The 26,175-nt window shown below is 42.4% G+C and overlaps 1 long non-coding RNA gene across 8 annotated transcripts; it reads right to left on the bottom strand.

The window, feature by feature from the left end:
* Positions 1-583: 583 nt before the first annotated feature.
* LOC102156851 lies at positions 584-24,683 on the bottom strand. Of its 8 annotated transcripts, XR_005365441.1 has the most exons (7): positions 23,847-24,683; positions 23,610-23,744; positions 6,659-6,802; positions 6,116-6,285; positions 5,725-5,809; positions 4,759-4,790; positions 584-4,298 (listed from the first exon to the last, which is right to left on the bottom strand). It is a non-coding gene; the product is annotated as an uncharacterized LOC102156851 (long non-coding RNA). The 8 variants fall into 8 exon arrangements; XR_005365439.1 differs by having other exon boundaries at positions 584-4,790; XR_005365437.1 differs by lacking the exon at positions 6,116-6,285 and having other exon boundaries at positions 23,847-24,682.
* Between the last annotated feature and the right edge of the window lie 1,492 nt (positions 24,684-26,175).

Here is a 26,175-nt window from a genome sequence, read left to right as displayed (position 1 = left end):
TCATGACAGAAAGAGAGAGAGAGAGAGGCAGAGACACGGGCAGAGGGAGAAGAAGGCTCCATGCAGGGAGCCCGACATGGGACTCAATCCCGGGTCTCCAGGATCACACCCCAAGCCCAAGGTGGCGCTAAACCACTGAGCCACTGGGGCTGCCCAATTCTGGTCTTTTTATAGTTGAAAATCAGATTGTGTCACTTTCTAAAGTCTCCCCATCACTTTAAATACAAATCAAAATTATTACCATGACCTACAAGGCTTGACACTGCCAGACCTACAGTCCTCCATGTGCAACCTCTTCTTCTGAGACAGTGGCCAACAACAGGCTTCAGCCTCTGCTCATGCTGCATCTCCATCCCTAGCCCCTGTGGCGGCATCTGAACCCACAGAGGTCAAATGCAGCTCCTTTTGGCTCCTTGGGTTCATTCCTTATCAGAACTGTAGGAAGCTGATAAAATACACTTGGCATCAAAATCTACAAATTATTTTTTATAAAGGTTTTATTTATTTATTCATGAGAGACCCAGAGAGAGAGAGAGAGAGAGAGGCAGAGACACAGGCAGAGGGAGAAGCAGGATCCATGCAGGGAGCCCGATGCGGGACTTGATCCTGGGTCTCCAGGATCATGCCCTGAGCCAAAGGCAGACACTCAACCACTGAGCCACCCAGGCATCCCAAAATCTACAAATTCTTGAACAAAGATTTTCAGTTGGCTCAGATTTCCCATTTCAAGGCCCATTGTCAAACTTGCAGAGCTGAGAACTCTCAATTTCGTGTTCACTTCAATGAATGATGCATTTTTATCTGAGAATCTTGAAGCCAGGATTCCCAGAGACTCACGGGAAGGAGGAGGTATCTTGGCCCGAGCTATATTCCATACACCAAACACGACCAGGCCCGCCTTCTTCATGCCATCAGTGCTCTGCACATGGGCCTGTGAGTGCTTGGCTCCCTGAGCCCTCAGAGGTTCGTGTTTCTGTTCTTTTTTTCAATTCAACTAGTGAACATATAGCACACCCTTAGTTTCAGGTGTAGTGTTCAATAATTCATCAGTGGTGTAAGACACCCAGTGCTCTTCACCCATGCCCTCTAAAGAGCTAAACCGCTGAGCCACTCAGGCTGCCCCACCATTTCCATTTTTGAGAAGAGACACTGAGGCTCACAGGGGTTAAGTCACTGGCCAGAGATTATGTTTGTCTAGTATGTGGTTGAATGGGTCAGGGGCTGGTGTAGAGGCCTGAATGGCAGGCTGCAGATATGGTGGCACTGGTGGATTGAGAGCTTGTGGGAGCCAATGCCCTCTGATTCCTGCATCTGGAAAAGCTTCCCCAGAGTGTATGCTGTTGTGTCATAAATGGAGGACTTTGGAGAGTCACGTCAGGGAGAGCTTTGTTTACTTTTATCTCTATTTCATTACAGAAACTTTCAATAATACACAAAAGTAGGAAGAATACTAAGGGAGCACCTGGGTGGCTTGGTGGTTGAGCGTCTGCCCTCAGCTCAGGGTACGACCCTGTGGTCCTGAGATCGAGTCCTGCATCAGGCTCTCTGCATGGAGCCTGCTACCCCCCCTGCCTGTGTCTCTGCCTCTCTGTGTGTGTCTCTCATAAATAAATAAATAAATAAAATTTAAAAAGAATATTAAATAACATTCCATTTAACCTTATGCACTCATCTGCCAGCTTCAAAGTATATATGTGCATCCATCTTATTTAACCTGCTCACTCTCCTTTCCTCCTGCAGATTTTAAAGCAAATCCCAGGCATTATATTAATTTTATCTGAGGAAAACTTCAATATGTATTTATGATAATACATATTTTTTAAGATTTTACTTATATATTTGAGAGAGAGAGAAAGAGAGAGAATGAGAAAGAAAGACACAGATGGAGAAGGGGAGGCAGATTCTCTGCTGTGCAAGGAGCCTAATGTGAGGCTTGATCTCAGGACCCTGAGATCATGACCTGAGCCAAGGCAGATGCTTCACAGAGTGAGCCATCTGGGAGACCCTATGATAAGTATTTTAATCATGACCACAATTCTAAATCACATCTAATAAGATTTCTAACAATGCTTTAACATCAATACTTGGCTTATGTTCAAATTTCTTGATTTTATTTTTTTAAAAAAAAGAATCCTTCCTACAGTCGGTGTATTTAATCAGGATCCATAGAAGATGGACACATTGCACTTCTGGGCTGTAAACCTCTCACACTTCCCCTTTTCCCATGCCTTTTATTGTGTTGACAGGGGGTTATTTGCGCCTATAGAATTTCCCACATTCTGTGTTTACCTAAGTGGTATATTTGACTGAAGTGTAACCTGGATGCTTAAATATAGAGGCTTGGTTAGCTTCTTGCTTGTTGTTGTGCAGGGATATTTCATCATGGTCTTGCATTCTTATCTCATGGTATCTGATTTTGTCAAACTGATGAATCCGGATGGAGGTTTTCAGATGATAGCGATATCCTGGTCATCACAATCATGGTGACAAGGAAACAACACCTGCCTGACACTTTGCTAAATGCTGCATGTATGTGTTTTCATTCCAATCTGTCTTCATTTTACAGAGGAAGTGGATGGACAGAAGGACTAAATATGAGATTACCTAGGCTACGCCGCTGGTATCTGATGAAGCTGAAATTAAGCCCAGATCGGTCTCACTGTGTTGTCTAAGTGTCTTCAGGGTTGGATAACTTGGGTGCGAGGAGGCATCCCACATGGGATGTTGTCTGGGGAACGGAAAGAGGGAGATTTAAGTGAGATTTAGTTTAAATGAGTCAAAGAGGGTGCCCCACAGCCCGGGCTCCTGAAGGAGACAACCAGGAAAGCTGTCTCTGACCTGTCTAGAGAAGGGATTCTGTGAACAAGGGCTATTTAGGGGTGTGTGTTAGGTATGGGTGATGCTTGCTTCATCCCTGTTCTATTTGATGGCAGGTATATGTGGAGTAGGGTAGAATTGTGAAGCCAAGCCAGGATCAATTGGGGAGGCTGCACTTGGCTGCCGAGAGGTGACCATGTGGGGGTCCCTGAGGGGTGAGGAATTCAGACCTCAGCCTATGTGTGAACCTGTCCTCAGAACAAGACACCATGGCCCACTTGTCAGGAAGTTCTGGTTGGCCTTGGGATTAGTATCCAAGAACGAGCGATGTTTGCGCTGGGATGGAAAGACAGGCCAGGAGGCCCAGTGGGAAAGGTCATGCTTTCTCATCATCAAGGAGGCTAAGACACGTAATCATAGCCTTAGAATAATTGTAGCTCTTACTGGATTCTCTTCTACTAGAAAAAAGTGTTGCCATTAGAATCAGAAGACCTGAATTTGTGTCCAGCCTTTAACACACTTAACCCTAAGTGTTCGTTGAAACTCAGTAGGCCTCTGTTTTCTCTCCTCCTTACTGGGGACAACCCCTTCAGAATCCACTCACTAACCAGTTGTGGTATGTTCCTTATGTGCCAGAAATTATGTCCTGAGAACTGGAAATAAAAAGTCATGATGGTGAGTCATGGCCCCTGTGCTCAAGAGCTATGGGTGAGGGGATTTCGAAGGAGCTTAAATGAGACAAACCACTGAGATTTGTTTATAAACTACTGCTGGATACCAAATGGGGTAAGGCCTCTTACTGATGGTTTGGATCTACTGTGCTTTTCATTGGATGCAGGGCAGAGTTTACCACAGAAGGTATGAAGAAGATGAAGAGGATCCCTGTCCTCAGAGCACTAGAATATTGAGGAGGAGGTAAATCACATACAAAAATGGCAACAGGACATGGCCAGAAAGTAAAAGTGTCACGATCAACTTATAAACAAAACATCATGGTTTCGGGACAGGAGAATATGGTGTTCAAAATGGAAGAGGTCATGTATCCGAAAGACTTCACTTTTTTTTATTTGTTTGTGTATTTTTTAGGATTTTACTTATTTATTCATGAGATGCAGAGAGAGGCAGAGACACAGGCAGAGGGAGAAGGAGGCTCCCTTCAGGGAGCCCATTGTGGGACCCTATCCCAGGATCCCAGGGTTGCACCCAGAGCTGAGGGCAGACACTGAAACCCTGCGCCAACCGCGCATCCCAAGGCTTCACCTTTGAATTGCATCTGGGAGACTGAGGCACCTGGAAAGATGGATTCTTAGACAAAACAACCTTCTGTCATTCAAAGATGAGCCAAAGAAATGGTCCAGCTTCCTGGCAAAAACACTGGGGAAATCATCCTCGAGGAGCCCATCAGCTGGGGAATCAGCTCCAAGCCATAAGTTCTTCTTTAGGCTAAAATTTCATGTGTGTCTCCAGATGTAAAGTGTTCTCTGAAACCACAAATCCTACCTTCAAATTGACAATGCAAAAAGGAGACCAAAGGGGACTCTAGGTGATAGGGGTTCCCTGGCAAACTGAGCCTACATACCAAAGAAGCCTTTTGTAGAGGAGAGCCCCCGGTGCCTTAGAGGTCGTGTTTCCAGAAAGCAGCCTAGTCATGGCAATGCCTGGAGAGCATCCTTTTAGGGACCAGTGTGGGAGCAGTTTCCACTTTCCTGCCCAAGCTCCTGGATCCAACCTATGCCCTAAGATGTACTTGAGCAGCCTCAGGCAAACACCTTATGGTGGTGATGCCCAGAGAAGAATTGACAGGTCTTTAGGGGCTATCATAATGAAGCTGCACTATGACTATAGGCCTTTCAAAGTTAGAGAGAGCTCTAACCCTGCCACCTCATCAGATCATCATCATGGGGTTTGTTCAAGGTCACAGTATGGGGAGAATCAACGTACCTCTGATATGAGTCCTGTTTGTACTATGGTTCCTGGGGAAAGATAGAGGACTAGAGATGAGGCAAGTTTCCAAACCTGACTTCATTGCCCTTCCCCACATCTAACCCACATGCAAACAAGAGGGCTTAGTCCCTCTCTGTGAGGTTGTAAACTACTGTCATGTGCGAGTGACGTCAGAGAGCTGAGAGGTTTGCACCATGGCCAAGCAATGCTTGGGGTCCTGCCCAGGACCACTCCACAGAACCCAGGGGGTCAAGGACCAAGTCTCAGAGGTTATGAGACTGACTCAGGACATAGGCTGGTAAGCGGTGGGCACAAGCTCATCAGCGTTTGGTGCTTTCTTTTGATGACTTCCTCGAGGTATCCTCAGTGACCACGGTTCGTTCTCAGTGTCTATGTAGTATTTGCAGTGTAAATAACACACCTCCTTCCTCCTTAGTCTGGAGCTTTTCTGGGACAAGACCAAGGTCTCCTCCCTGGTGCATTTCTTCACAGCTGCCCTAGGTCTCCTCGCCTACATAAAGACAACCTTTCTTTATTGTGTCCCAATTGAAATATAGAAGAATTGCATGTGCCTACGTCCAAAGCACAACTCATCGCCATTGGTGAAGTATCTCCTGTGGGGCCGCCCACCGAGGGGTTCTCGCTGGGTTGCCTCAGAGCACGGAGAGCTGGGTTCCAGTGTGGCACTTTCCCTGGCAACCTGACCTATCAGAGTACCCTTTCTTCTCCTGCTCCCCTTGTAGACACAGATGTCGTGCTACCTGCAGCATCACCTCTGAGGTTTGCCCAGAATGTGCCTCCCTTCTGTCTGCACCACCTGTGACCTCTCCAACTTGTGAACTGCCTCTGTTCATGTGGTCTAAAGCCCCAGATATTCACATGATGTCAGAGACCAATGATCCATTCTGTAAATGAGGAAACTGAGATCCAGAGAGAATAAAATAAGAGGCAAGAATAAAGTACCTGGTAAGTTGGCTGCACAACAGGGTGGAGCCCTGGGCTGCTGGTCCTTGTTCTGATGCTGCTCTCATTTCCACACCCTGGCCCCCTAGGAAGAATAAGGAGGGAACAAGCTCTGAGACCTGGGTCCCGTGGCATTTCCCTTGCAGGATCTCTGGACCCACTTCTCCCTTGACGCATAGTAATGATGGTTCACATTTCCTGAGCACTTGCTGTGTACCAGGCGCTTGGCTCAATCCTTACTATGCTTTATATCATGTTATCCCTTACCACCAGTCCTAGAAAGTAAGTGTAATCATTACCCCCATTGTACAGAATAGGGAGCTGAGGCTTACAGAGTTTAGGTCATTTAAGGAATCAGCACATTTGTAGGGAGGAGTCTCAAATCAATTACATTCGATGGAGCTGTGAATAGGGACTGAGCCTGGCCACACAGCTTAATCAGAGCGATCTGTTCTGGGTGATGCAGAAAAAGAAGGGAAATGATTCTTCTGGATTTCCAGGGGTAGGTTCACTGAGTCCAGGTTGCTATCACTTCTGATCAGCAGGATAAGTTGGCAGGGGCTGCTCAGAGAAGCCAAAGTAAAGGACTGGTCATGTTAAATAAATGTATCACAAGCTACTCATCTTATCCCCAGTAGAATAAGTAAAACAAAACAAAACAAAACAAAAAAACAAACATACAAAAAAATCTTTCCTGACTAATGAGCAGAGAAGCATCATGTCATTATGTCAACCTCTAGGACATGATCTTCACATCACCTGATTAAAAATCATGGCCACAGTCACATCCAATTGTCCTCAAGAAGTTACATGCCCATGTATGTCTTTATATATCCACCTATAGATACACATACATACCCCAGGCTTATGCTAAGAGTTCATCTTTCCTCTCAATTTTGCCACTATATCAGTCACTAATGCCTATTGATCTTACATGCAAAATGGTTGTTGCTGCTCCATTTATTTCCCTTCAGTCTCCTCTTGTGTGAATTCAGTCTCCACTGTTGGAAGACAGAGATGGTTTATCATGCAAGTCCGTCAAGGTGCAGTGCTTCAGGAGAGTGGAGCACAGCCATAACTGTAGGGGGTAAGGGGTGATGTCAAGGGAGGCTCAGAGGCTGACCTGCCATCTTGCCTCCTCTCGCATCCTTTCCTAAGGCAGCCTCACCATGGAGAACCTGCCTTTGTATTCTATTCACATCTGTTCACTCTTGTTCATTCCTTTGTACTGTACTCCTTTACTCCCTTGTCTGTGTTTCTGGAATAGTCTTAAAGGTGACAGCTGATTTCTCCCTCTATCTCTGGTTCTATGTTCAGAATCTTGTGAGAAACTTTGTAAATATTGGCTTAGTTAATGAGAAAATGGGGTTCTGGTTCAATCTGGATCAATAACTGATTGAAGCAGCAATGAAGAGTTATGAATTAATGGGTCAGTTGTATTTGTAAAATAAGCCAGTAAATGATTTTTTTCTGTTGATATGTCAATAAGGGAATATCAGGTTATCGATATTTACACAAAGAAGTTGAAAATTAGCGCCCATGCAAGCTTACACAGAGATGCTTTTAGCAGCTTTATTCATAACCGCCAAAGGTCGAAAGAAACTGACATGTCCTTCAGTAGGTGGATGGAGAAACAAACTGTGGCACATCCAGATAATAGAATATTATTCAGTACTAAAAAGATATGGATTATCAAGCCATAAAGAAGACCTGGAATAAATTTTAATATATACTACTAACTGAAAGAAACTCCATTCTTAAGGGGAAGAATTTACAAACGGTACGATTCCAATTACATGGCATTCTGGAAAAGGCATTTCAAATCAATATGTATTGAGTTTTGACTACATTCAAAGGCTTTGTGAAGTTAGGCATCATTGCTCCTGCTCTGCATATAAGAAAACTGAGGCTAAAAATTAGTGAAAGGGAATAAAGGGAAAGGAAAGAAAATGAGTGAAAATATCAGTGAGGGTGGCAAAACATGAGAGACACCTAACTCTGGGAAATGAACAAGGGGTAGTGGATGGGGAGGTGGGCTGGGGGTTGGGGTAACTGGGTGATGGGCACTGAGGGGGGCACTTGGCGGGTTGAGCACTGGGTGTCATGCTATATGTTGGCAAATTGAACTCCAATTTTTTTTAAAGAAAGCCAGTTCAGAAGCACAATTAAAAAGTTATTGGTAGCTCTGGAAAAAAAGGACAAAGGATTCAAAAGACTTCATGACTGCATAATTCAGATCTAATCAGGCAGAAATTAAAAATCAATTAAATGAAATGCAATCCAAACCAGAGGTCCTAAGGATGAGGTTTTATGAAGTAGAAGAACGAGTGAGTGACATAGAAGACAAGTGATGGCAAGGAAGGAAGCTGAGGAAAAAGAGAAAAACAATTAAAAGATCATGAGGAAACATAAGGGAATTAAATGACAGCCTCAGAAGGAAAAAGCTACGATTAATTGTGGTTCCAGAGGGTGCCAAAAGGGACAGAGAATCAGAAAGTGCATTTGAACAAGTCATAGCTGAGAACTTCCCTATCTTGGGGAGGGAAACAGGCATGAGTTCCAAGATATAGAGAGATTACCCCCTAAAATCAATCAAAACTGTTCAACACCTCGACATTTAATAGTGAAACTTGCAAATTCCAAAGCTAAAGAGAAAATACTTAAGGCAGCAAGAGACAAGAGATCCCTAACTTATATGGGGAGAAATATTAGATTAACAGCAGACCTCTTCACAGAGATCAGGCAGGCTAGAAACAGTTCTAAGTAGAAACCATATCATAGAGGTATCAAATCAGAGGGAAAAAGATTTCCACTGTGATGGTCCATCATACGAAGACTGGGTTAGCAATAGAAGAGGGACTTACTTCTGTAGTTTAACATGCCAGTCATATAAACTGTCATTTATGGGTCTCACTGAATAAATCCCTGTAAAGATACAGAACATGTAGGATTCTCTTTTTTTAAGGGAGATAGGTGTGGGAAGGGACAGATGGAGAGAGAGAATCCCAAAATGGCCCGGAGCCTGATGTGGGGATCAATCCTGTGACCTTGAGATCATGACCTAAGCAGAAAAAAGATATCAAATGTTTAACCAACTGAACTACCCAGGTGCCCCTAGGTTACTCTTTATTTGCTCTTTTTAATTATTACTTCAGTGTAAATGAACACGTTAGACAATCATGAAATCTACATATTTTGAGTTAAAACACAAAACAAAAAATAAATAAAAACACAAAACAATTAAGCTATATTGTAAATACTTTGCCATTGGACCTGAATAGCTTAGGCTCTTAACAGATAATTAAAGCCATCAACGAAAAGGCTTCTTTAAGGAGTTGAGAAAGTGTTACCATTAATTGTGAGTGGGAGGAAAAAATTATGCGAAATCATATGTCCTTAAATATTCTTCTAAACACATGCAAGTATTTTTATAAAAATGGAATCCCAGGCAGTCCTGGTGGCTCAGCAGTTTGGCGCCATCTTCATCCCAGGGCATGATCCTGGAGACCCGGGATCGAGTTCTGCGTCAGGATCCCTGCATGGAGCATGCTTCTCTCTCTGCCTGTGTCTCTCAAAAATGAATAAATCTTTAATGATTGAAATTACCAGATAGGGTGACAGAACATGATAGACTCCTAACTCTGGGAAATGAACAAGGGGTAGTGGAAAGGGAGGTGGGGCGGTTAGGGTGACTGGGTGACGGGCACTGAGGGGGGCACTTGACAGGATGTGCACTGGGTGTTATGCTATCTGTTGGTAAATTGAACTCCAGGGAAAAGAAAATTATAAAAAGAAAAAAATGGAATCCCTCTACATGGTTTATAATCTTTCTTCGACTTCCCAGGGCATCTTTTCAACTTAGTATATAAGGAGTCTATCGTAAATTTTTAAATAACTCAATGGAAAATTATTTTATTCATATACCATAATTTAACCAATTCCATGTAATATCTGATTATTAATTTTAATGTACTACAATGCTATAAAAACAGGAATTTTTAACATTTAAAAGTAAACCCATAGGTAAGTACTTAACTGTACTTTATTGGTTTTCTACAGATAAACTTTTAGATTTCTTTTAAAAAACAGGATCACAAAACATCTAATAACTCAGACACAAGGATGGTTTACCTTAAAACCCTAAAGCAAAAATTTTTTTTCTTGTTTTAATTTAAGTGAGCTCTAATGATTTATATTTGGTCACTCTGATAATTACTGAATGGATCACAAAGCTACCTTCAAACATATTAAAGTTCAACTGTTTCCCTTATTCAATACAGTTAGAATCTCTGTGACAATAAAAAGGAACTTTACTTCAAGTATTGAGATTCCACAATATTTAAGTCACAATGGGTAAGAAAGAATAAATGATGAAATGAACTAAAAATCCCACATATTTTTTAAACCCACCTATTTTTAAAGTTAGACCATAAATACACAATAAAAGTTGATTCTGTTGTTTAAAGAAAAGGAAAAAATCAACTCAGCAACAGTTCTTTGTTCATATAATCATATATATATACATATATATACATAATTATATACATCATAATATATATGTATCTATGTATCTTATTTCCTTTCTAAAGCAGATATTACTAATAGTTTTCCCAGAAGATAAAAATCATGAGTTAATCCCCATCAGCAAGAAGACAAATACTTTTTAAGATAACAATTTTCAAAAATCAAAAGAACAAATAAACAAGTAAACTCATCCTACTTTACCTTCCACATCTTTGACTTACTTGAGTAAATCTACATTTTACATTCCTAAAATCAAGTTGATAAGCCTTTCTGCTTCTATCTAGTTATAAGAACTGAAGTTTTCCTCTCTGAAAATTAAAAACAGCATTAAGGAGAGCAGAGATCCAGAGGTCCTTACCTGCTTTATACCTATGTGATTGTATATGTCCCTGAGCTCTGTCATAAGTCTATCTGAAGCCTGCATAGACCTAGACACTGCACCCTGCAACATAAAAACTGCTGTTGACCAGGATCTATGGAGTCAAATAACTGAAAATTTCAGTAGAGAAACCTGAAATGAAAATATCCAAAGACATTATAAAAACAGATCATAATTAGACAATAAAAAATCAAAGAAGTTTAATTAATTGATGATTATGAAGTTTCAACAGGAATATAAAATGGGGAATAAGTCTGGCCTATTTCCTGTTTGTTAACATCTGAATAAAAAATGTCTAACCAGCACATCTATTTTACCACCGCTCCTGCAATAACCTATAACTTAGAATTAACCTATTTCAAACTCCACTTATTTTTTGAAATATTACTTTTTTTTAGGATTTTATTTTTTAGAGCACTTTTAGGTTCACAGAAAAATTGAGACAAAGTACAGGGAATTCCCATATAAGAGCTCCCACCACACACGGTCCCCCTCATGATCAATATCCCTCACCAGAAGGCACATTGCTTAAACTGAAGAGTCTACACTGACACATCATTCCTAGTGAAATCCATTATTATCTTAAGGCTCACCTTTGGTGCTGTACACTATATGGGTTTGGAAAACGCAAGGACACATATGCATCATTATATTAGCATACAGAATATTTTCATTGCCCTAAACATCTTCTGTGCTCTGTTTATCCCTCAACCTCAGATTAAATGAATACAATAAGATGGAAGAAGAGAGACTAATCTATCTCCATACAACATCTGGTATCTCCCTACATAGCAATTCAATCCTGGTTTCTGAACCTGTGTCTAAAGCAAAGGTCCTCCGATGTCATGGGTTGGGAGGAGTGGCAAGATGGTGGAAGAGTAGGGTCCCCAAGTCACCTGCCCCACCAAATTACCAAGATAACCTTCAAATCATCCTGAAAATCTATGAATTCGGCCTGAGATTTAAAGAGAGAACAGCTGGAATGTTACAGTGAGAAGAGTTCATGCTCCATCAAGGTAGGAAGACTGGAAAAAAAGAAACAAAAGACATCCAAGGGGGAGGGACCCGCCAGGAGCCGGGCTAAGGCCAGGCGAGTGCCCCCTGGACAGGAAAGCACCGTCCTGGAGAAGCAGGAGCTGCACCAATCTTCCCGGGAGGAAAGGCACTCGCAGGGAGTTAGAGCGGGACCCCAGGAGGGGTGGGGATGCCCTCAGACTCCCTGGGACACTTATAGATACCTGTGCCCCAGGGAGAGTGAGCCGAGCTCCATAAAGGGCTGCATTGCGTACACGGCTTGACCTGGGAGCAGCTCGGATGGGATCGGGTGGCGGCTCGAGGAGAGGGGGATGCGAAGCCCCTGCAGCAGCTCCAAGGAGTTCAGGCGGAGGCTCCGCAGAGAGGGGGCTGCCCGGCTGGCTGGGAGAGCCAATCCAACAGCACAGACCCGGGAGCACAGGGCACCAGGGACACAGCCCAAGATCCGACCTCTCTCTGGGACAGGCAGAGGCCAGGAGAGCCCAGGACAGCAAGGACACTCCTGCTCCAAGCTGAGCAGATCAGCAGGCCCGTCCGCGGAGCATCCAGGCCTCTGCAGGCTGAGAGCTCCATAGTTACTGCGGGAGCTGAATCCAGGGCTCCAGAGCTGGCCGCCGCCACTGTGGTAGTTCCTCCTGGGGCCTCACAGAATAAAGAACACCCACTGAGCCCTGCACCAGGCAGGGGGCAGAACAGCTCCCCCAAGAGGTAACACCTGAAAATCAGCACAACAGGCACCTCCCCAGAAGACCGGCTAGACGGACAAGATCCAGGGGAAGTCAAGGGAATTAAAGAATACAGAATCAGAAGATACTCCCCCGTGTTTTTTTCTTTTTGATTTCTGTTTCCTTCACCCACCCTTTTCTTTCTTTTTCTCTTTCTTTTTGTCTCTTCTTTCTTATTTCTTAGTCTTTCTGCGTTCTATTATCTGTCTTCTGCTTTATTTCTTGATCTTTCTTCGATATCTTTCTTCTGTCTTGATTCTGTTCTTACTTTTTCTTGCTTTCTCTTTTCTTTGTCTTTCTTTTCTTCCATTATTCTTTTTGCTTTTTCTCTTTTCTTTCCTTCTTTCTCTCCTCTCTTTTTCGCCTTTTCCCAATACAACTTGTTTTTGGCCACTCTGCACTGAGGAAAATGACTAGAAGGAAAACCTCCCCTCAAAAGAAAGAATCAGAAACAGTCCTCACTCCCACAGAGTTACAAAATTTGGATTACAATTCAATGTCAGAAAGCCAATTCAGAAGCACTATTATAAAGCTACTGGTCCCTCTAGAAAAAAGCATAAAGGACTCAAGAGACTTCATGACTGCAGAAATTAGATCTAATCAAGCAGAAATTAAAAATCAATTGAATGAGATGTGACCCAAACTAGAAGTCCTAAGGACGAGGGTTAACTAGGTGGAAGAACGAGTGAGTGACATAGAAGACAAGTTGACGGCAAAGAGGAAAACTGAGGAAAAAAGAGACAATTAAAAGACCATGAGGATAGATTAAGGGAAATAAATGACAGCCCAAGGAAGAAAAACCTACTTTTAATTGGGGTTCCCGAGGGCGCTGAAAGGGACAGAGGTCAAGAATATGGATTTGAACAAATCATAGCTGAAAACTTTCCTAATCTGGGAAGGGAAACAGGCATCCAGATCCAGGAAATAGAGAGATCCCCCCTTAAATCAATAAAAACCTGTCAACACCTCATCATTTAATAGTGAAGCTTAAAAATTCCAAAGATAAAGAGAAGATCCTTAAAGCAGCAAGAACAAGAAATCCCTGACTTTTATGGGGAGAAGTATTAGGGTAACAGCAGACCTCAAACAGAGACCTGGCAGGCCAGAAAGGGCTGGCAGGATATATTCAGGGTCCTAAGTGAGAAAAACATGCAACCAAGAATACTTTATCCAGCAAGGCTCTCGTGAGAATGGACAGAGAGATAAAGAGCTTCTAAGACAGACAGGAACAGAAAGAATATGTGACCTCAAAACCAGCTCTGCAAGAAATTTTAAGGGGGACTCTTCAAATTTCCCTTTAAGAAGAAGTCCAGTGGAACAATCCACAAAAACAAGGACTGAATAGATATCATGATGACACTAAACTCATATCTTTCAATAATAACTCTGAACGTGAACGGCCTTAATGACACCATCAAAAGGCGCAGGGTTTCAGACTGGATAAAAAAGCAGGACTCATCTATTTGCTGTACACAAGAGACTCATTTTAGACAGAAGGACACCTACAGCCTGAAAATAAAAGTTTGGAGAACCATTTACCATTCAAACGGTCCTCAAAAGAAAGCAGGGGGAAGCCATCCTTATATCAGAAAAACTAATATTTACCCCGAAGACTGTAGTGAGAGATAAAGAGGGATACTATATCATACTTAAAGGGTCTAACCAACAAGAGGACTTAACAATCCTCAAAATATATGCCCCGAATGTGGGAGCTGCCAAATATATCAATCAATTAATAACCAAAGTTAAGAAATACTTAGATAAGAATACACTTATACTTGATGACTTCAATCTAGCGCTTTCTATACTCGAAGGTCTTCTAAACACAACACCTCCAAAGAAACGAGAGCTTTAAATGATACACTGGACCAGACGGATTTCACAGATATCTACAGAACTGTACATCCAAATTCAACTGAATACACATTCTTCTCAAGTGCACATGGAACTTTCTCCAGAATAGACCACATACTGGGTCACAAATCGGGTCTGAACCGATACCAAAAGACTGAGATCATCCCCTGTGTATTCTCATACCTTAATACCTTGAAATTGGATCTAAATAACAACAAGAAGTTTGGAAGAACTTCAAACACGTGGATGGTAAAGACCGTCCTGCTAAAGGAGGAAAGAGTCAACCAGGAAGTTAAGGAAGCATTAAAAAGATTCATGGAAACTAATGAAAATGAAGATACAACCGTTCAAAATCTTTGGGATGCAGCAAAAGCAGTCCTGAGGGGGACATACATCGCAATAGAAGCATCCGTCCAATAACTGGAAAGAACTCAAATACAAAAGCTAACCTTATACATAAAGGAGCTAGAGAAAAAACAGCAGATAGATCCTACACCCAGCAGAAGAAGAGAGTTAATTAAAATTCGAGCAGAACTCAATGAAATCGAGATCAGAAGAACTGTGGAACAGATCAACAGAACCAGGAGTTGGTTCTTTGAAAGAATTAATAAGATAGATAAAGCATTAGCCAACCTTATTAAAAAGAAGAGAGAGAAGAATCAAATTAATAAAATCATGAATGAGAAAGGAGAGATCACTACCAACACCAAGGAAATACAAACGATTTTAAAAACATATTATGAACAGCTATACGCCAATAAATTAGGCAATCTAGAAGGAATGGATGCATTTCTGGAAAGCCACAAACTACCAAAACTGGAACAGGAAGAAATAGAAAACCTGAACAGGCCAATAACCAGGGAGGAAATTGAAGCAGTCATCAAAAATCTCCCAAGACACGAGTCCAGGGCCAGATGGCTTCCCAGGGGAATTCTATCAAACGTTTAAAGAAGAAATCATACCTGTTCTACTAAAGCTGTTTGGAAAGATGGAAAGAGATGGAGTACTTCCAAATTTGTTCTATGAGGCCAGCATCACCTTAATTCCAAAACCAAAGACCCCACCAAAAAGGAGAATTACAGACCAATATCCCTGATGAACATGGATGCAAAAATTCTCAACAAGATACTAGCCAATAGGATCCAACAATACATTAAAAAAACTATTCAACATGACCAAGTAGGATTTATCCCCGGGACACAAGGCTGGTTCAACACTTGTAAAACAATCAATGTGATTCATCATATCAGCAAGAGAAAAACCAAGAACCATATGATCTTCTCATTAGATGCAGAGAAAGCATTTGACAAAATACAGCATCCATTCCTGATCAAAACTCTTCAGAGTGTAGGGATAGAGGGAAAATTCCTCAACATCTTAAAAGCCATTTACGAAAAGCCCACAGCAAATATCACTCTCAATGGGGAAGCACTGGGAGCCTTTCCCCTAAGATCAGGAACAAGACAGGGATGTCCACTCTCACCACTGCTATTCAACATAGTACTTGAAGTCCTAGCCTCAGCAATCAGACAACAAAAAGACATTAAAGGCATTCAAATTGGCAAAGAAGTAGCCAAACTCTCCCTCTTCGCCGATGACATGATACTCTACATAGAAAACCCAAAAGACTCCACCCCAAGATTGTTAAAATTCATACAGCAATTTGGTAGCATGGCAGGATACAAAATCAATACCCAGAAATCAGTGGCATTTCTAAACACTAACAATGAGACTGAAGAAAGACAAATTAAGGAGTCAATCCCATTTACAATTGCACCCAAAAGCATAAGATTCCTCAGAATAAACCTACCCAAAGATTCCTCGGAATTAACCTACCCAAAGAAAGAAATTGAGGAAGACACAAAGAGATGGGAAAATATTCCATGCTCATGGATTAGCAGAATTAATATTGTGAAAATGTCAATGTTACCCAGGGCAATATACACGTTTAATGCAATCCCTATCAAAATACCATGGACTTTCTTCAGAGAGTTAGAACAAATTATTTTAAGATTTGTGTGGAATCAGAAAAGACCCCAAATAGCCAGGGGAATTTTAAAAAAGAAAACCATAACTGGGGGCATCACAATTCCAGATTTCAGGTTGTACTACAAAGCTGTGGTCATCAAGACACTGTGGTGCTGGCACAAAAACAGACACATAGATTAATGGAACAGAATAGAGAACCCAGAAGTGGACCTTGAACTTTATGGTCAACTAGTATTCAATAAAGGAGGAAAGACTATCTATTGGAAGAAAGACAGTCTCTTCAATAAATGCTGTTGGGAAAATTGGACCTCCACATGCAGAAGAATGAAACTAGACCACTCTCTTTCACCCTATACAAGGATAAACTCAAAATGGATGAAAGATCTAAATGTGAGACAAGATTCCATCAAAATCCTAGAGGAGAACACAGACAACACCCTTTTAGAACTCAGCCACAGTAACTTCTTGGAAGATACATCCGCGAAGGCAAAAGAAACAAAAGCAAAAATGAACTATTGGGACTTTATCAAGATAAGAAGCTTTTGCACAGCAAAGGATACAGTCAACAAAAACAACCTACAGAATGGGAGAAGATATGTGCAAATGATGTATCAGATAAAGGGCTAGTTTCCAAAATCTATAAAGAACTTATTAATCTCAACACCAAAGAAACAAACAATCCAATCATGAAATGGCAAAAGACATGACCAGAAATCTCACAGAGGAAGACATAGTCATGGCCAACATGCACATGAGTAAATGCTCTGCATCACTTGCCATCAGGGAAATACAAATCAAAACCACAATGAGATGCCACCTCACACCAGGTAGAATGGGGAAAATTAACAAGGCAGGAAACCACAAATGTTGTAGTGGATGCAAAGAAAAGGGAACCCTCTTACACTGTTGGTGGGAATGTGACCTGGTGCAGCCACTCTGGAAAACTGTGTGCAGGTTCCTCAAAGAGTTAAAAATAGACCTGACCTACGACCCATAATTGCACTGTTATGGATTTACCCCCAAGATACGGATGCAATGAAACGCTGGGACACCTGCACCCTGATGTTTATAGCAGCAATGTCCACAATATCCAAACTGTGGAAGGAGCTTCGGCGTCCATCGAAAGATGAATGGATAAAGAAGATGTTGTTTACGTATACAATGGAATATTACTCAGCCATTGGAAATGAGAAATACTCACAATTTGCTTCAACGTGGATGGAACTGGAGGGTATTATGCTGAGTGAAGTAAGTCAATCGGAGAAGGACAAACATTATATGTTCTCATTCATTTGGGCAATATAAGTACTAGTAAATGGATTATTGGGGGGAGGAGGGCAATGAATGGGAAAAATAGAGAGGGAGACAAACCATGAGAATCCTAACTCTGTAAAATGAACAAAGGGTTGGGGAAAGGTAGGTGGGCGGGGGGCATGTGGTGACTGGGTGATGGGAACTGAGAGGTCACCTGTTGGGATAAGTACTGGCTGTTATACTGTGGGTTGTAAATCGAATTTCAATATACATGAAACGTCAAAGATTCAGGTTACCAAAATTTTGGAAGGTATTTTAAAGGTTTACCCATAAAACTTTTTAAAAAATTTTATATATATGCCCTTAACAATGAAACGGAAGGTATAGAAGACAGACAAAATCGACCATTTTAAGTAGTTTTTGTGCACAAACCGCAACAGGTACAATTTGCCTAATCAATTGAGGTAACAGCAAAACTGAATAGGCCCCTCCCTCGGGCCTGATTTTTTTTTTTTTTGAAGAATTTCAGAAGAGCAGGTGTTACCACTCCTTCAGTGTTTGGTCGAAATTCCTGTGAGGCCATCTGGTCCTGGACGTTTGTTTGTTGGCTATTTTTATTACTGACTCAATTTCCTTGCTGGTATTCTGTCCATTGAACTTTTCACCTACTTCCTCCTTCAGTTTTTGTAGCTTCTAGACTTCTAGGAATTTATCCACTGCATGTAGGTTGTCCAATATGCTGGCCAATAGTTTTTCATGATATTCTGTTTCAATCATTTAATGAATGTATGGAATTGGCTGTAATTTCTCCTTTATCCTTTTTTATTCTGTTTGAGTGCTTCTCCCTTCTTCTTTCATGAGTCTAGCTACAAGATTATCATTGTGTTGAGCTTCAAGGAACTAGATAGTGGTTTCGTTAATCTGTTCTACTGGTTTTTACTTATGTTTCTGTAACATATATTTCAGCTCTAATTTTTAGTACTTGTGGCCTTCTGCTGTTTTTTGGTTTTATTTACTGTTCTTTTAAGAGTCCTTTAGTGTAGGTATATGTGGTTTGAGATTTTTGTTTGAGGTAGGTCTGTATTGCAGTAACCTTCCTTCTTTAGGATCCATTTTGCTGTCTCTCAAAGATGCTGGACAATGGTCTTGCCATTTTTATTTGTTTCCATGTAATTTTTTCAGTCTTCTTGGAGTTTTCGTTTGATGCATTCATTGTTTACTAGCATGGTGTAAACCACGTGTATGTGTTTTTTTACAATTTTTTTCTCTTGGGATTGATTTCTGGTTCCACAGCATTGTGCTCAGAAAAGATGCTTGGTATGATTTCAATGTTTTTTAATTTCTCAGACTTGTTTTGTGGCCTGATCTGTGACCTATGCTGAAGAAGGTACCACGTGCACTTGAAAGGAATGAGTATTCTGCTGTTTGAACAAGTTTGAACCAGTGCATTAGTCCAAGTAATTGTTTCCTTTTTGATTTTCAGTTTGGGTCATCACTCTATTAATGTAAGAGAGGTGTTAAAGTCTCCTACTATTGTTGTATTACTGTCAATTAGTTCCTTAAAGCCTAATTGCTTTATGTATTCAAGTGTTCCCTATGTTGTGTGTACATATATTTAAAACTGTTAAATCTTCTTGCTGTGAGGTCTCCACTTTATTACATAATGTCTTTCTTTGTCTCTTACTACACGCTCCATTTTAAAGTGTGTTTTGTCTGGAAGAAGTGTTCCTACTCCTGCCTTCTTCAGACAACCTCTTGAGTGATAAATATTTTTCTCCATCTGCTCACTATCATTCAGCAGGTGTCTGTAGATCTGAAGTGAATCTCTAATAGTCAGCATATAAGTGAAACTTGTTTCCTTTTGTTGGTGCTGTTGCTGTTGTTGATTGAAAGAGTTTAGTTTGTTTTGTTTCATTTTTTAGAGTTTTGTTTGTGAATCCACCCTGTCACCCTATGTCTTTTCATCAGAGTGTTTTGTCAATTTACATTCATAGTAATTATTTTTTTATTGGAGCTCAATTTGCCAACATATAACATAACACCCAGTGCTCATCCCATCAAGTGCCCCACCCCAGTGCCCATCACCCATTCACCCCCACACCGTGCCCACTTCCCTTTACACCAGCCTTTGTTAATTTCCCAGACTTAGGGGTCCCTCATGTTCTGTCTCCCGTTCTGATATTTCTCACTCATTTCTTCTCTTTTCCCCTTATTCCATTTCACTATTTTTTATATTCCCCAAATGAATGAGACGATATAATGTTTGTCCTTCTCCAATCGACTTATTTCACTCAGCATAATACCCTCCAGGTACATCCATCTCAAAGCAAATGGTAGGTGTTTGTCGTGTCTAATGGCTGAGTGTTCATTTCCCAGAGTAAGAAGTCTTTCATGTTCTGTCTCCCTTTCTGATATTTCCCACTCATTTTTTCTTCTTTCCCCTTTATTCCTTTTCACTATTTTTATATTCCCCAAATGAATGAGACCATATAATGTATGTCTTTCTCCGATTGACTTATTTCCCTCAGCATGATAGCCTCCAGTTCCATCCACGTCGAAGCAAATGGTGGGTATTTGTCGTTTCCAATGGCTGAGTAATATTCATTGTATACATATACCACATCTTCTTTATCCATTCATCTTTTGATGGACTCCAAGGCTCTTTCCACAGTTGGCTATTGTGGACATAGCGCTATAAATATCAGGGTGGAGGTGTCCCAGCATTTCATTGCATATGTAACTTTGGGGTAAATCCCCAGCAGTGCAATTGCTGGGTTGTAGGGCAGATCTATTTTTACCTCTATGAGGAACCTCCACACAGTTTTCCAGAGTGACTGCACCAGTTCACATACCCACCAAAAGTGCAGGAGGGTTCCCCTTTCTCCACATCCTCTCCAACATTTGTGATTTCCTGCTTTGTTAATTTTCACCATTCTTACTGGTGTGAGGTGATATCTCATTGTAGTTTTGATTTGTATTTCCCAAATGGCAAGTGATGCAGAGCATTTCCTCATGTGCTTGTTGGCCATGTCTATGTCTTCCTCTGAGATTTCTGTTCATGTCTTTTGCCCATTTCATGATTGAATTGTTTGTTTCTTCGGTGTTGAGCTGAATAATTTCTTTATGGATCTTGGATACTAGCCCTTTATCTCATACGACATTTGGAAATATTTTCTCCCATTCTGTAAGTTGTCTTTGAGTTTTGCTGACGGTATGTTTGCTTTGCAAAATCTCCTTATCTTGATGAAGTCCCAATAGTTCATTTTTACTTTTGTTTCTCTTGCCTTCATGGAAGAATCTTGGAAGAAGTTACTGTGGCCGAGTTCAAAAAGGGTGTTGCCTGTGTTCTCCTCTAGGATTTTGATGGAATCTTGTCTCACATTTAGATCTTTCATCCATTTTGAGTTTATCTTTGTGTATGGGGAAAGAGAGTGGTCTAGTTTCATTCTTCTACAAGTGGATGTCCAATTTTCCCAGCACAATTTACTGAAGAGACTGTCTTTTTTCCAGTGGACAATCTTTCCTCCTTTGTCGAATATTAGTTGACCATAAAGTTGAGAATCTACTCCTGGTTTCTCTGTACTGTTCCATTGATCTATGTGTCTGTTTTTGTGCCAGTAGCACACTGTCTTGATGACCACAGCTTTGTAGTACAACCTGAAATCTGGCATTGTGATGCCCCCAGGTCTGGTTTTCTTTTTGAATATTCCGCTGGCAATCCAGGGTCTTTTCGGATTCCACACAAATCTTAAATAAAATGTTCCAACTCTCTGAAGAAAGTCCATGGTATTTTGATAGGGATTGCATTAAAATACAAAATCTAAAAAAAAATTAAAAAAATAAAAAAAAAATCTATCACGCTGTAGGAGCACCACCATGGTCCAGGTCACAACGAAAGCCCCGCTGAAGGTGAGCTCACATTCCAGAATAAGGGAACAGACGAGCAAACAATCCATGTGAGAGATGGTCAACAGGTATAAAAAAGGGCTTATTTACACAAACACTTCACCAATAATTTCATGTCATGAAAGGCGTAGAACAAAAACGTGAAATTCTATTAAAAGGTACAAGACACTGAAGAACAGATGCCAAAAGAAACAAACAACGAAACCAACCCCAGAAAGAAAAATGGAGTCATTGAGATAAAGAAATCAGTGGATAGTATACACTTCAGATGGACACTACGTACTTTTTAAACATTGTATATATTTAATCACGAGAGACACAGAGAGAGACAGGTAGAGACACAGGCAGGGGGAAGGCAGGCTCCAGGCAGGGAGCCGGATAAGGGGCTCCTTGCCAAGACTCCAGGAACGCGCTCTGGGCCGAAGGCAGGTGCTAAACCGCTGGGCCACGCAGGCATGCCCAAGATGAAGGATTTGAACCAGTGCATGCGGGCAGAAAAAAGTGAGGCTCCACAAAGGAAAGGTCCGACTGACGCTTGAAAGTCATCTTTATTTATCCACGCAGCACACAGGCTGGGTTTCAGGAACGAGGCTGAGATGGGCGCTGAACACTCCGCGTGGCGATCATCTTCTCCCAAGCTCCACACTTTAGCGTTGTGGATCGCGATATCGCTGTGCACCCTGACATGGTACAGCCTGTGGTCATCACGTTCCGGGCTGACCCAGAGAGGAGATCGTGGGCATCCGAAGGATGCCCCAGGGGAGGGAGGGCGACTTGGGCTCCGAGTCCGTGGGGCCTGGGCCAGCACACCCCAGGGGCTCAGCACACCATCATAGGATGAAAGAATGGACGTCGTTGACGTGGTTACACGGAGAAGCAACAGCAAGCAATCTGACACGTCCATCTTAGAGAAGCTGTAAGATTAACTTACACAATTAACTTAATGGATCCATTTTCCTCAAATTTACCAGGAGGGCAGAAGTTGGGGGTGTTTGAGTGTGGCTTCCCCAGTGTCCCCACAGTGGGAGTGGTGTGGTCTCATGTCCGGGAGGGGTGCCAGAAGATTTGCTATTGGAGTGGTGTAGAGCGGGCCCTAAGTTACATTGGGGCTGATGGAGCTCTCTCAGGCTCAGCTCCCCTTGTGGAGGTTGGGCTTCCCCGCTGGACCCTTTGGTCTCCCAGTCTGCTCTCCACGGAGTGATGCCCCACAGGCGAAGAGAAGCTCCAGTAAATGAGGAGCTTTTTACTAAGGCCTTCCTTCCTTCCGTCTCTCCCTCCTTCCTTCCCTGCCTATTCCTTCCTTCCTTCCTTCCTTCCTTCCTTCCTTCCTTCCTTCCTTCCTTCCTTCCTTCCTTCCCTCCTTCCTTCCTATCTTTCCTCTCCTTCCTTCCTTCCTTCCTTCCTTCCTTCCTTCCTTCCTTCCTTTCTTCCTTCCTTCCATCACTTCCTGCATTCCTCCCTTCCTCTCGCCTTCGGTCCACACCTCCCTCCTTCCCTTGATTTCTGAGAACTGAGCTCTTTACCCCAATACCCCGTAGGCAGGCCTGTGGCAGAGACACCCGCCCGGACTAGAGTTAGAATGGGGTGAGAGGACCACGCCCCACAATAGAAAGGCAAGAGCTAAGGATTTTTGGCTCCTGTGGTAAGTCTGGTATCCGGTAGTAGCAAAATTATTCTTACGAGTTCTTAAAGGAGTCATGGGTATTCTTGGCTCTTTGGCCTGTCGTTGTAAAGTACAATCAACTCCTCACGTTTCCTGAAGATATGTGTTAGAATTTTGAGTGATCTTCCACTGAATCTATATTGCTTTATGTTGACGATTTTAAGATATATATATATATATATATATATATATATATATATATATATAATCTGTTTATTTGATGCTATCATCTGGAAAGGATAGGCATGTATACTTTCCTTCTAGGCTTTGGTGCCTGCCATTTTCTGGGATTCAGGTGTTAAATGGTCAGAGCTTCAATGAGATCATAATTGGGGGCCCCCTTCCTTTTGGCAGGAGGCATTTCTGAAAGGCAAAAAAGTCCCTAGTCCATTTCCACAAATCCTAGGGTGCAGAACAATAGAGACTTGTAGGAACCGCACCAAGGAACCTTGTATCCTTCTATGTTTATAATAGGGGTTTTGTGCTTGTGTGGGAGTTCTTAGAGGTCACCCATTCCGGCATTCACTTTCATCAAGGGCAGATCAATAGGACTCACCCGTGTAGATTTCAGATGACATGATTTCCACTCACTCTTCTCTACCTTGTGTCCCTGGTCTTGCTGTTTGCTCGGTGGTCACAGTCCAAATTCCATGGAGAAACCAGTTATAAATGTAGAATTCATTCAGGCCGTCTAAGTAGGAAAGAGAGGAAAGAAACTGGTTTTTGGCAGAGACGATCTTGTAAAGGTATCTCTGGCATCTGAAGGCGATTTACAAGGATGAAGATAACATACACAGAATAATACGATAACCATGTTGTGGGTGAAAACACCAACATGGACAAGGGTTACCCTCCGAGCTAAATGTTGATTGGCTTTGTCTTGAGTTCCCAACATTCACCAAGTGAAGCTCCTGCGGATCGATTGTTCTGGCAATTCTGGATGATATCAGAACCGTCCCACTCACAGGGAAATCATCTCTCCAGGATAGGATTTGTGTATCACGGAGGTCTGGATGGAGTTGGCTGGAATGTTGGGGAGGATAAGACTTTAACGTCTACTTAGGGCTGGGAGGGGGAGTAGGAGCAAAGAACAAACTGGAGTAACGGAGAACAGTAGCGGGAGAAAAGGAGCGGGGGCTGGAGGTTTTGGAAGGAATAGAGCAATATTTGGGTGGGGAAACCTGTACGTTAGGGCGGCAAGGAGGGACAGCACTATGAACAGGAGGGAAAGAGATAGGCTTATGAGTTGAGAGAGGTGGCCGACGCTGGAGAGTATTCTGTGGATGAAAAGAGTTACACACAAGAGGAAACTTCCTCGGACAATGAGAGGAGGAAGGAATAGAGTAGATAGGAGGACACCGGGGTTGAGGGGAGGAAGGAATAGAGTGGGTAAGTGGAGCCCGGTGTCGTGAGGAGGAAGGAAATGAGTGGGGAGTTGGAGCTCGGGGTGGAGAGGAGGAAGGAATAGAGTGGATAGGTGGAGCCTGGGGTGGAGAGGAGGACGGAATAGAGTGCGTAGGTGGAGCCTGGGGTCGAGAAGAAGAAACCCGAGGCAGCTTTTTTGTCATGTCTCCAACGGCCTTTGGCTAGTTACTCATCTTGACCAAATGAGTAACTGGACATAAGCTCAGACTTACCCCATTATTTATGTCCCAAGCTAGGCCGTGCATCATCCCCTGGCTCAAAGCCCATTATGATATGTTTGTGCCCCTCCCTCTGGGCACGTACGCAGGCTCACCAGCCATGGGCATGGCCCCGGGTGCGAGGTTGGAGAGTGATCCCAGGAAATAGCAGACAGAAGAAATGTGATAGGGGTCCCTAGGCCTTGGGAGAACATGTAGTGTTGCCCCTCACTACACAAAGATCGATCAAAGGGCTGTGCTGCAGTCAGGGGCTGGGCACCAAGAGAATGCATCAGAAGCAGGTGTGGGTAATGTGGGAAGTACATGCCACCAGATACTTAACTTATTCCCTTCTCCAAAGCCCTCCTACATCACTTAGAACACTCCATGAATATCAGTGATATTATTATTTTTTTTAAATTTTTTAAATTTATTTATGATAGTCACACAGAGAGAGAGAGAGAGAGAGAGGCAGAGACACAGGCAGAGGGAGAAGCAGGCTCCATGCACCGGGAGCCTGACGTGGGATTAGATCCTGGGTATCCAGGATCGCGCCCTGGGCCAAAGGCAGGCGCCAAACCACTTCACCACCCAGGGATCCCTATCAGTGATATTATTAAGAAGTCTAGATGAATAGCTGGAAAACTCCCTGTTTCCTTAGACGGTTTCAGGACTTTCTGTTTCTTGAATCTCCTGGCTTTAACTGTAACCTGCATTTTCCATGAAAATACTGCTTCCTTTGCATATGTCTTAAATAGGGACCCTTCCTCCCAAACTCTACAGTACTTCGAGTTGCGGATGTAGAGTGTTTTCCTTGTCTCTTCTGACACCTTCAAGCTATTATTCCCCTTCCTCCTTAGGAAATCTCTTGTTCCATAGAAACTTTGCTACTCACCATTTCCCTGGCACTCCAGATCTAGATACCCGTTTTCTCTATGAAAACCTTGCGCTTATCTCAAAGTCTTAGTCTTGAGTCCATTATCTTCTTCAAAAAAAATATTGATTTATTAGAGAGAGTTAGCCAGAGAGAGAGAGACAGAGTGACAGAGAATGACAGCGAGAGCAGGAGGGAGGGAGAGAGAGGGAGAGAGAGGAGGCAGTGTGAGAGAGAGAGAACAAGCTGAGGAGGGGCAGAGGGAGAAGTAGAAGGAGATGTTCCACTCAGTGTGGAGTCTGACATGTGGCTTGCTCCCAGGAACCCAGGATCATGATCTGGAGCAGAGGCAGATGCTCAACGCACTGAGCAACCCTGGCACCCCTTGAGTCCATCATCTTGAGTGATGTCAGCATATACGTAGATGATCCCGTTGAATCGACAATGTCCATGTAGATTCAATTCTTTGGCTTAACCTTTGATTTCTTTATCAATAATATCCACCCATCCATTCTACCTCAGCTGCTTATGGCCATACCTGGTGTTTTCCAGTACCCAAGAATGATCCCACTTCTGAAATCATGTACTCATACGTTGCATTTTCTGACTACTACTTCCTGAGCTTA

Source organism: Canis lupus, chromosome 10, assembly GCF_011100685.1.
Source record: "Canis lupus familiaris isolate Mischka breed German Shepherd chromosome 10, alternate assembly UU_Cfam_GSD_1.0, whole genome shotgun sequence".
Taxonomy (NCBI): Eukaryota; Metazoa; Chordata; class Mammalia; order Carnivora; family Canidae; genus Canis; species Canis lupus.
The sequence above is the reverse complement of the archived record's forward strand: the minus strand, read 5'-3'. Positions and strand labels throughout refer to the sequence as shown.